At 36.2% G+C, this 9,792-nt stretch overlaps 1 long non-coding RNA gene across 2 annotated transcripts; it reads left to right on the top strand.

Moving 5' to 3' along the window:
- Positions 1-2,996: 2,996 nt before the first annotated feature.
- On the top strand, positions 2,997-9,476 carry LOC148969502 (uncharacterized). 2 transcript variants are annotated; one of them, XR_016149319.1, is made up of 4 exons: positions 2,997-4,031; positions 4,502-4,578; positions 5,443-5,598; positions 8,864-9,476. It is a non-coding gene; the product is annotated as an uncharacterized LOC148969502 (long non-coding RNA). The 2 variants fall into 2 exon arrangements; XR_016149318.1 differs by having other exon boundaries at positions 2,997-4,578; positions 8,864-9,475.
- Positions 9,477-9,792: the final 316 nt, after the last annotated feature.

Here is a 9,792-nt window from a genome sequence, read left to right on the forward strand (position 1 = left end):
TGAGTGCAAAAATGGAGACTCTAGACCCTTCCAGAGCTGAGATATCGAATTTCAAAATTTCGACCCAAAAAAAAACGAAAGGGGTACCACTGTCGTTTTTTTGGGGGGCGAAATTTTGAGTTTCTCTGATCTTCTTGAAACTCTGGATTCTGATAGAGGGTCGTTAGACTTAGACGTGAGTGCAAAAATGGAGGCTCTAGACCCTTCCAGAGCTGAGATATCGACTTTCAAAATTTCAACCCGGAAAAAAAATGAAAGGGGTACCACTGTCGTTTTTTTTGGGGGGGGGGTCGAAATTTTGATTTTCTCTGATGTTCTTTAAACTCTGGATTCTGATAGAGGGTCATGAGACTTAGACGTGAGTGCAAAAATGGAGGCTCTAGACCCTTCCAGAGCTGAGATATCGAATTTAAAAATTTCGACCCGAAAAAAAACCGAAAGGGGTACAACTGTCGTTTTTTGGGGGGGGGTCGAAATTTTGAGTTTCTCGGATGTTCTTGAAACTCTGGATTCTGATAGAGGGTCATGAGACTTAGACATGAGTGCAAAAATGGAGGCTCTAGACCCTTCCAGAGCTGAGATATCGAAATTTCAAAATTTCGACCCGAAAAAAAACCCAAAGGGGTACCACTGTCGTTTTTTTGGGGGGTCGAAATTTTGAGTGTCTCTGATCTCCTTGAAACTCTGGATTCTGATAGAGGCTCATGAGACTTAGACGTGAGTGCAAAAATGGAGGCTCTAGACCATTCCAGAGCTGAGATATTGACTTTCAAAATTTCGACCCGAAAAAAAAAAGAAAGGGGTACCACTGTCGTTTTTTTTGGGGGGGGTCGAAATTTTGAGTTTCTCTGATCCTCCTGAAACTCTGGATTCTGATAGAGGGTCACGAGACTTAGACGTTTGTGCAAAAATGGAGGTTCTAGACCATTCCAGAGCTGAGATATTGACTTTCAAAATTTCGACCCGAAAAAAAAAACGAAAGGGGTACCACTGTCGTTTTTTTGGGGGGTCGAAATTTTGAGTTTCTTGGATGCTCTTGAAACTCTGGATTCTGATAGATGGTCATGAGACTTAGACATGAGTGCAAAAATGGAGGCTCTAGACTCTTCCAGAGCTGAGATATCGAATTTCAAAATTTCGACCCGAAAAAAAAAACGAAAGGGGTACCACTGTCGTTTTTTTGGGGGGGGGGTGGAAATTTTGAATTTCTCTGATGTTCTTGAAACTCTGGATTCTGATAGAGGGTCATGAGACTTAGACGTGAGTGCAAAAATGGAGGCTCTAGACCCTTCCAGAGCTGAGATATCGAATTTCAAAATTTCGACCCGAAAAAAAAACGAAAGGGGTACCACTGTCGTTTTTTTTGGGGGTCGAAATTTTGAGTTTCTCTGATCTTCTTGAAACTCTGGATTCTGATAGAGGGTCATGAGACTTAGACGTGAGTGCAAAAATGGAGGTTCTAGACCCTTCCAGAGCTGAAATATCGAATTTCAAAATTTCGACCCGAAAAAAAAACATATGTCAATATCCGCCTTTTTAGGGCCCCCTTAAACGTCGGTAGATGGCGATCCCGGGCCGTCATACAACTGACTATCTACCTTTAACGTCAGTTAGGTTTAGGGTTAGGTTTAGGTCTGGGGTAGAATTAGGATCCCATAACCTCATCTACAGACGTTTAAGGGGGCCCTCAAAAGGCGAATATTACCGTATGGTTAAAAGACGTCCCAAAACGTCAGTTATATGACGTCTTGGGATGAGACCGGGTTGTCTGTCCATGATAAAAGTGCATCTCTCCATCATAAAAGTGCATCTATCCATAATATATATATATATATATATATATATATATATATATATATATTAATATAAAATATTTAAGATATTTATATTTAAGTTGCACTTTAGATTTAAGTCAAATACATATGTTCTTTTGGCCAGAAGGTATTTTACTTTATAAAGTTTTAAATATGGATATTTTTTTACATCTCCATCTTCCTCATTACTCCACATAAAGTCAACATCGAAGATATTTTTATCAGCTATATGATCAAGCACTTCAGAACTGTGTATTCTGGACATGAAAAAGTTTCAAAAATGTATCGGTACTCTGATATATATATATATATATATATATATACTGTATATATACATTAAAAAAGAAATTTCAATCAGCATCACTGAAAATGTGACTTCAGTAGCAGGCTTCCAAACCTACTGTCCAGACACATTTAAAAAAATCCTGATTTAAAACGTGCAACTCCACAGTCGATTTTTAACTTTAATTAATAAGTTCAATCTTTCCATTTTACATACAAACTATGAAATACTGGCACAAATATATACAAAATGTAAATACACCTTAGAAAATGTTGCTTGCTTCTTTGTTTGGAGTGAAGTGCTGCCATGCTTCTCTTCAATGTAGAGTTTTTTTTTTTATATATATATATATATATATATATATATGAAGAGTTCAGATGCAAAAGCCTCTAAATGCCATTTGAAATTTTCTTCTTTAATGATGATTTTTATCAAACTTGTATATTTAAGTTCAGTAATTTCACTTAAATGGCAATGATAATTACCTATTAATTGTTATTTAAGTGAAATTACTGAACTTAAATATACAAATGTGATAAAAATCATCATTAAAGAAGAAAATTTCAAATGGCATTTAGAGGCTTTTGCATCTGAACTCTTCATATATAATTAACCCTACATGCAGAGCTTTACTGGCATTTGATTGGATGACAAACGTCCAATCTCATGGACTGCAGGCTTTAAACTAGGTGAAATGCTCCAGAAGTTAAAAAAGGGGGCTGACATCAGTGATGTCCATTGTAATGGACACAGCAGGATTCGCAAACCGCTTGCTCTTGAAAGATGGTGATCAAAATACTTAGTTTTGAGTTTTGAAAATTGGGTTGATCTCCCGCTAACTCACATTATTACTGTCTTACTGAAATACTTCTGTTGATCAGCTGTGGGCCACCATTACACTGTAAAAAATGCCTGTGAAATCTACAGTTATTTACTGTAGATGTCACAGTAACAATACTGTAAAAGATTTTTACAGTAGAATATTGTAAAGTTTACAGTAAGACCTTAAAAATCACAGTAGTTCAAGCATTACAGTGAAAATCACAGTAGTCAAAGCATTACTGTAAAAAATCACAATACAGCCACTAAAGTACTGTAAATAGTAAAGTAAACTACTGTAATTTTCCTTTTTTTATCATATCTTTCTTTGTAACCCTTGTGAACTTGTACTCTGATGCACCTGCTGCATGAGCTTTCTATTCCATTATATATATATACAGAATGAAGAAACCTTTTTATTATGTGTAGGTTATGTCATGTGCATTACTTTCCAAAATTGGGGCTGCCTGGTTAACATAAATACGTAACATGGGATTTTTATTTGACAAAAATCAGTGTTATATATATATGTTATATATATATTTTTTTTTTTTCGAAAGCAGGAGAGATAAATGTGCAAGTTTCCAGAGCTGTTTCTGAGCTGCAAGGTGAAATCAAAACGCCGTCAGAGTGGGCGGGGTTTAGGCAGTCAAAGCCGAGTCTGTTAGAAAAAAGCGCGAAAGAAGCATTTGAATTTCTGTTTCGTCGTCAGTGACAGAAAAGCTAAGTTAATTGTCGAATTTACGTTTTCGTAACAGCCTTTAACGTTAAGCTCCGTTAATAAGTCTAGTATTATTCAAATGTGCGTTTCTTTATAGGCGGCTTTGTCTTGTGGTTGTAACGTTATTTATTTTGTTTTCGTCTTTGTGTTGATATCTTTCACTTTTTGCCTGAGAGGAATTCAGCGAAAACATTTCCGTGAGAGCGCCGACGGAGATGTTTTTACAGCCTTAAAACGTTATTAGTATTAGTTAGTCAACAGTTTACCTAGTTATCGGTAGCTAGCTAGCCAGGAGAATATTTTTCCCCACCCGTTGCCTCAGCCGGAGTTTCCATCTTGGGATCGCGGATCCTTCACCAACTGCTAATGAGGATTCGGGACTTCAAGAAAATCAGTAAGTTAAGTAACGTTAACTTTACGTACCATTTTACACCCCCCAACATAATGCAGGTTGACAAGCCTCCAATTGTTCAAGTAAATACAGGTTTGTTTGTGTCAGGTTTATGTTATTGGTGGTTGAGCATTTTTTCCTTAATAGACCTCACCTCACAATAATAACGTTAAGTTAACTAACATGGTGCTAACGTCTATCTCAATTATTGGTTAAATGCTGGGTAACTTAACAGTTAAAGTCACTGTTGTCCACTGTGTGAACAATGTTTTAATTAAGAGAAAATTGATGTAACTTAGAGTGGTAATTGATAAAGTTATTGTGGTAAGTTACTTAGTTTTTTTATGAGTAAACATGCACAAACCTAAAGAGAAAAAAAGGCTCATTGCTTTCTTATCAACAATTTTTATAAAGCTTTTTCTATCCTAGTTAGTTACCTTCTTTCGAGTGACTCTTTATCTTTGCTGGCATAGGAGACTAACGTTACCACTCCCTCAGATGTAGAGGCCCAGCTGTCTCCTTCCTATCACTCCAAGGATTATCATGCTTGGTAAGTTTCACATTCACTGTTAACAAATCCTTAATGTATAATTTTATGCACAAGCAAAGCAACGTTTCTGGAAAACACTAGTGAATGCAGAGTTTGTGTCGTGCCATTCTCTGCACTAGTCAGCAGTCACTTCAAAATCTTAAGTTATGTGGAGTAAGTTACTCTCTTATTTTTAGTAGCCACATATAATGTCGTGATTACCATTTCAGATTGCTTGCTATGCCTGTATCACTCATTGTTTTTCTATCACCAAACCAGTAACTGCTATTTAAAGGATTAGTTCACCTCAAAATAAAAGTTTCCGAATAATTTACAAGATATCCATGTCTTTCTTTCCTTCCTCAATGAAAGAGAAATGACATTTTTGTAGGAAAACATTTCTAGATTTTTCTTTGAATAATGGGCTCCAGTAGTCCAACAATTGTAGATAAAAAGTATATAAATTATAATTTTTTTTTCAGAAAATGACTGATCATTTCGCTAGATAAGACCCTAATCCTCAGCTGGGAACCTGTATAGTGCGTTGAAGTACTTCAAAGACCTTTGAAACTGCATTCATTTGGACTTTAAAACGTTGTTTACAATTGAAGCCCATTATCCAAAGAAAAATCAAGAAATGTTTTCCTCAAACTTAATTTCTCTTCCACTGAGGAAAGAAAGACATGGATATCTTGGATGGCATTAGGGTGAGTAAATTATTAGGAGATTTTCATTTTGAGGTGAACTAATCAATCCTTTAATCCACTGCTTCGAAGATATGTATGCTCCCTGCCCTGTTTTTACAATAATTTATGTGGAAAAAATCTTTTATTGAATGTATCGCTATGAAATATAATTTTTGTGATGACTCTTGTCTTTACTAAGGAGAGACTGCAAAAAAATGGATGCTGTCGATCAAGGGGAGGGTCGTAACCCCACCTGGTGCTCACATGGTGGACTTCACCACTGGCTTGGCCGCTCTCTTCGCCTGTTACGTATTCAACCGGTGGAAGCCAGCACAGCGCTGGAGTTTGATCAGAGGTATTTTTATATTAAATAATTTGATTGCTATGTAAAAGCACATTGACAATTGAAAAGCTGTTCAAAATCATCTTCTCCCTTTAAAATGTAATGTAATAGGTAGGGCCCTATGAAATCCATTTTATTTTTTCCCAAATTCCGTTTTATTTTTTCCCAAATTTCGTTTTTTCCGTTTTAATTTTAGGGAATTGGGTTTTTTTTTACCCTTGACTGTTATTTTAGTTGTAAAAAATAGTATGCTTTTAAAGTTAATGATAAAAATGTATTAACAAAATAAAAATAAATTAGGAATGACCTTAAATTTATTGAGGTAATACAGACAATTACTCAGTAGCCTTTTCAGGACAAATACTGCATGATGCAACATAACACTGCACTCTTCAAGTAACAACAAAATATGGTTATGAGCTTTAAACTGTCCAGTAATATAAATTATATTAGTTTATAAGTTTAAATAAAGTCACACTCTGTCTCTCATGGAGTTCGCTTCGCCTTTGTCCAGTCCGGCGCCTCAGACAGACGTGGTGTGCACGTTGTGTGTGTGTGTGTGTGTGTGAGAGACGCGTGAGTGAGAGAGAGACGGAGGGAGAGCGGGGAAATACAACTGAATGAATACGCTGCGTGTTTTAAATAGTGTTAAAAACCGAAACGCAGTATGTGGCGGCGAATTAAGTGTGAGAAACACTGCATAAGTCACGTGCGAACTGCTCGGCACTGAAGGCTTATAGCGTTGAGTTTCTTAACTTTTAGTCGACGAAAGGAGAGCCGCTTCGCCATGCTTTCATTGTTTTGATTTCGTCATTGGAGCTGAAATGACGGGTTGGGGGGTTGAGTCGCCCAGATTTGCTTCCCCCGGTCTGCATTTTCACCAGACATACGTTCTTCTCCCACACAAAAACAGAATTTCAAACCAAATATGCAAAAATCTACGAAATTCCGCGTTAACACTAGATTCCGCGTTAATTGGCCAATTCCGCGATTCCGTCCGCGATTTCGTTATCGCGGAAATCATAGGGCCCTAAATAGGGCTGGGCGATATGTCTGAAAACTGTATCACGATATACTGTAAGTGTTTCATATTGGTTGATATCGACAATTATTGATATTTTTATGACCTATTTAAAATAAGGACCATGAGAAAAATATATTACATTTAAACATTTTTATTTTAAACCTAAAGGATTAGTTTACCTCAAAATGTAAATTTCCTTATAATTAACTCACCCCAATGGCATCCAAGATATCCATCTCTTTCTTTCTTCAGTGGAAAAGAATTTAAAGGAGAACTCCGGCGTAAAATGAACCGTTGGTCTAATAACACATTTTTACCTAGTCAGCCGTTCTCTGATATTTGTTTTCATGATAATCGAATGTAAAGAGTTTTATCTCTAAAAACTGTTTAGATTATAACGCTAGTATATGGGGACATATAATAAGTTAGATCTATCGCTAGTTAATACCACTAACAAGGCTCAAAATAGCCCCACACTAACACCAAACGGCATTCGTGGTTCGACTTGTCGAGACTGTTTTCCCAAGATGGCTCCTGCCTGTATAGACCATTTCACAAGATGTAAACAACACTGGTCCAGAAGCACTTCCTGTTTCAGTTTGTAACTGTTTTCTTTATTTCACATGTAAATAAAACATCTTAAAGATGTTTGTTTAACTTTTTAAATCAGTTTTAAATGTTCTGTTGGTTGTATTTTATCCCAACTTTTATGTAGTGTTAAAAAACTGAAACAGGAAGTGCTTCTGGACCAGTGTTGTTTACATCTTGTGAAATGGTCTATACGCGAAGTGGACTGTCTTGATAAAATATCTTCTTATTATACTGTCTGTACACTTACAAAGTTCTCAATGCTTCGTTTTGGATGTATGGACCCTCATTATGTTACTATGTTAGTGTGGGGCTATTTTGAGCCTTGTTAGTGGTATTAACTAGCGATTTCTTTTTACTTAGTCAATGCCCCCATATACTAGCTTTATACACTAAACAGTTTTTAGAGATAAAACTCTTTACATTCGATTATCATAAAAACAAATCTCAGAGAATGGTCGACTAGGTACCAATATGTTATTAGACCAAAGGTTCATTTTGCACTGGAGTTCTCCTTTAAGAACTAATCCTTTAAAGGGGAAATTAAGCAGTCAATCAAGTTTACATGATTTACTAGATGGATTTCCACTATAATCAACAATTATATAAGACACATGACAAATGTAAACATATAAAAGAAAAAAAGAAAAAACTTTATATCTTTCGCCACCAGGGTGCCGCCATTGCGCAGTATTCTAACATGTGACGTAACGGGGTTGGTTGGCTTTAGTTAATAGGCTTTGGGCAGTGAATATCCCAACATCAAACTGTTTACACCACAGTGTTTTGACCGCGGACGACTAATGTTAGGTACAGTTATTAGACAAAAAGACAATGTCTAATGTTATGTTGACAATCTGCACTATGTTCACGTGTTCAAACATTGTTCACGATGTCTGCCATCATATTCCCGTCTCGTCAACACCATGTAAGTTACGTTGCTATGTAGAACAGCCGGTGGTGGTTTGGGGCGAAGAGCGGGTTTGCAATGCTAACAGGTGTCAGTATGGCTGTTGAATTGCGATGCCCACTGTTTTAGAGTCCATCTGCTTTCAAGAGGTTGATCTTGACCATGCGTGGTCAATTCTGCATCACTGGCACGCACGTTTACCATGCTATACCATCTATACTAGTTAAAACTCATAAATAACTACTAATAACTAATGTTAGGGTAATCTGTTATGTTTTGTTGCGTGTTTCTAAATATATATATATATATATATATATATATATATATATATATCGGCCGATATATAGGAATATCGGATTTTAAAACCAACAAATTTTTGTATCGGTATCGGCCTTCAAAATCCTTTATCAGTCGGGCTCTAGTTAAAATAACTGATCTGTCACGAGACGTCTGAATCGGTGTATAACAAATTGGTAACACTTTACAATATGGTTCCATTTATTAAACTCTAGTTAACTACATTAGTTAACATTAACTATTAATAAACTGCACTTCTACAGCATTTATTAAACTTTCTAAATGTTAATTTCACCATTTACTAGTAGCCTAAATTATTTAAATAAGTTGTATTTGTTAAAGGAACACTCCACTTTTGTTTTTTATTGGCTCTACAACTCTCCCAGAGTTAAACAGTTGAGTTTTACCGTTTTCGAAACCATTCAGTCGATTTAATGTGTTTTCTTCTTTAATTTCAGGGCTCCAAATAGGATTCTCTGTCTCCAAGGTCAAGGCATGCAAGAGGCCATAGACCTTTGCCAAGTGGCAGGGGAAGTTTATTTTCCTTTCTGTTTTAAATGTTCATGCAAATGTTAAATATATATTTTTTTAATGTTCAATGTTTTATTTTATTTCAATATTGCCATAATGTTATTTGTTGCTCTTTAGAATGGGGTAATCAGTTATTTGCACAACTTCAAAGTAGTTAAATTTTTTGACTGTATTGTATCAATTTGCATTATTGTTCCATTATAGCAACTAGTCATACGGAACTAGTGAATGAACTAGTAACAGTTTGCTCTGTAACTTTACAAATCTTGTAATGAAATAGGCTAGTTGTTTCAATTTGTATTAGCCTATTGTTCCGTCATAGCAACCTGTCATACAGAACTATTGAATGAACTAATAACAATTTGCTCTGTAACTTTAAAAAAACGTTTTGTAAAATTTTCTTCAGTCGTAAATTAAAGGAACACGACAACTTGTTGGGACTTTAGCATATTCACTGTATCGCCCAGAGTTAGATATATCTCGTGCATGCTGTAACTCTGTCTGACACACCCACCGCTAGCCTAGCTTAGCACAAAGACTGGGTCTAAATGGCTCCAACTAGCATACTAATCCCAATAAGTGACAAAATAACGCAAACATTTTCCTATTTACATGTTGTGATTTGTATAGTCACAGAGTGTACAAAAAACAAGGTCATATGTGACACAGCCATCTTTACCGTATAAATATTGGGAACTATATTCTCAGAAGGCGAAGCATGCTACTTGGGCGGAGTGATAACCGCAGCACCCGAGACGCGCCATGGAGAGGAGCAGAGAGTTCGTTCAGAGTTGGAATAATAGAGTCAGCAATTACTAGATAGTGAAAGCATAGTTTACAATCATGAGTGTTCGCT

Source organism: Pimephales promelas, chromosome 22, assembly GCF_988280905.1.
Source record: "Pimephales promelas chromosome 22, fPimPro1.hap1.1, whole genome shotgun sequence".
Lineage (NCBI taxonomy): Eukaryota > Metazoa > Chordata > Actinopteri > Cypriniformes > Leuciscidae > Pimephales > Pimephales promelas.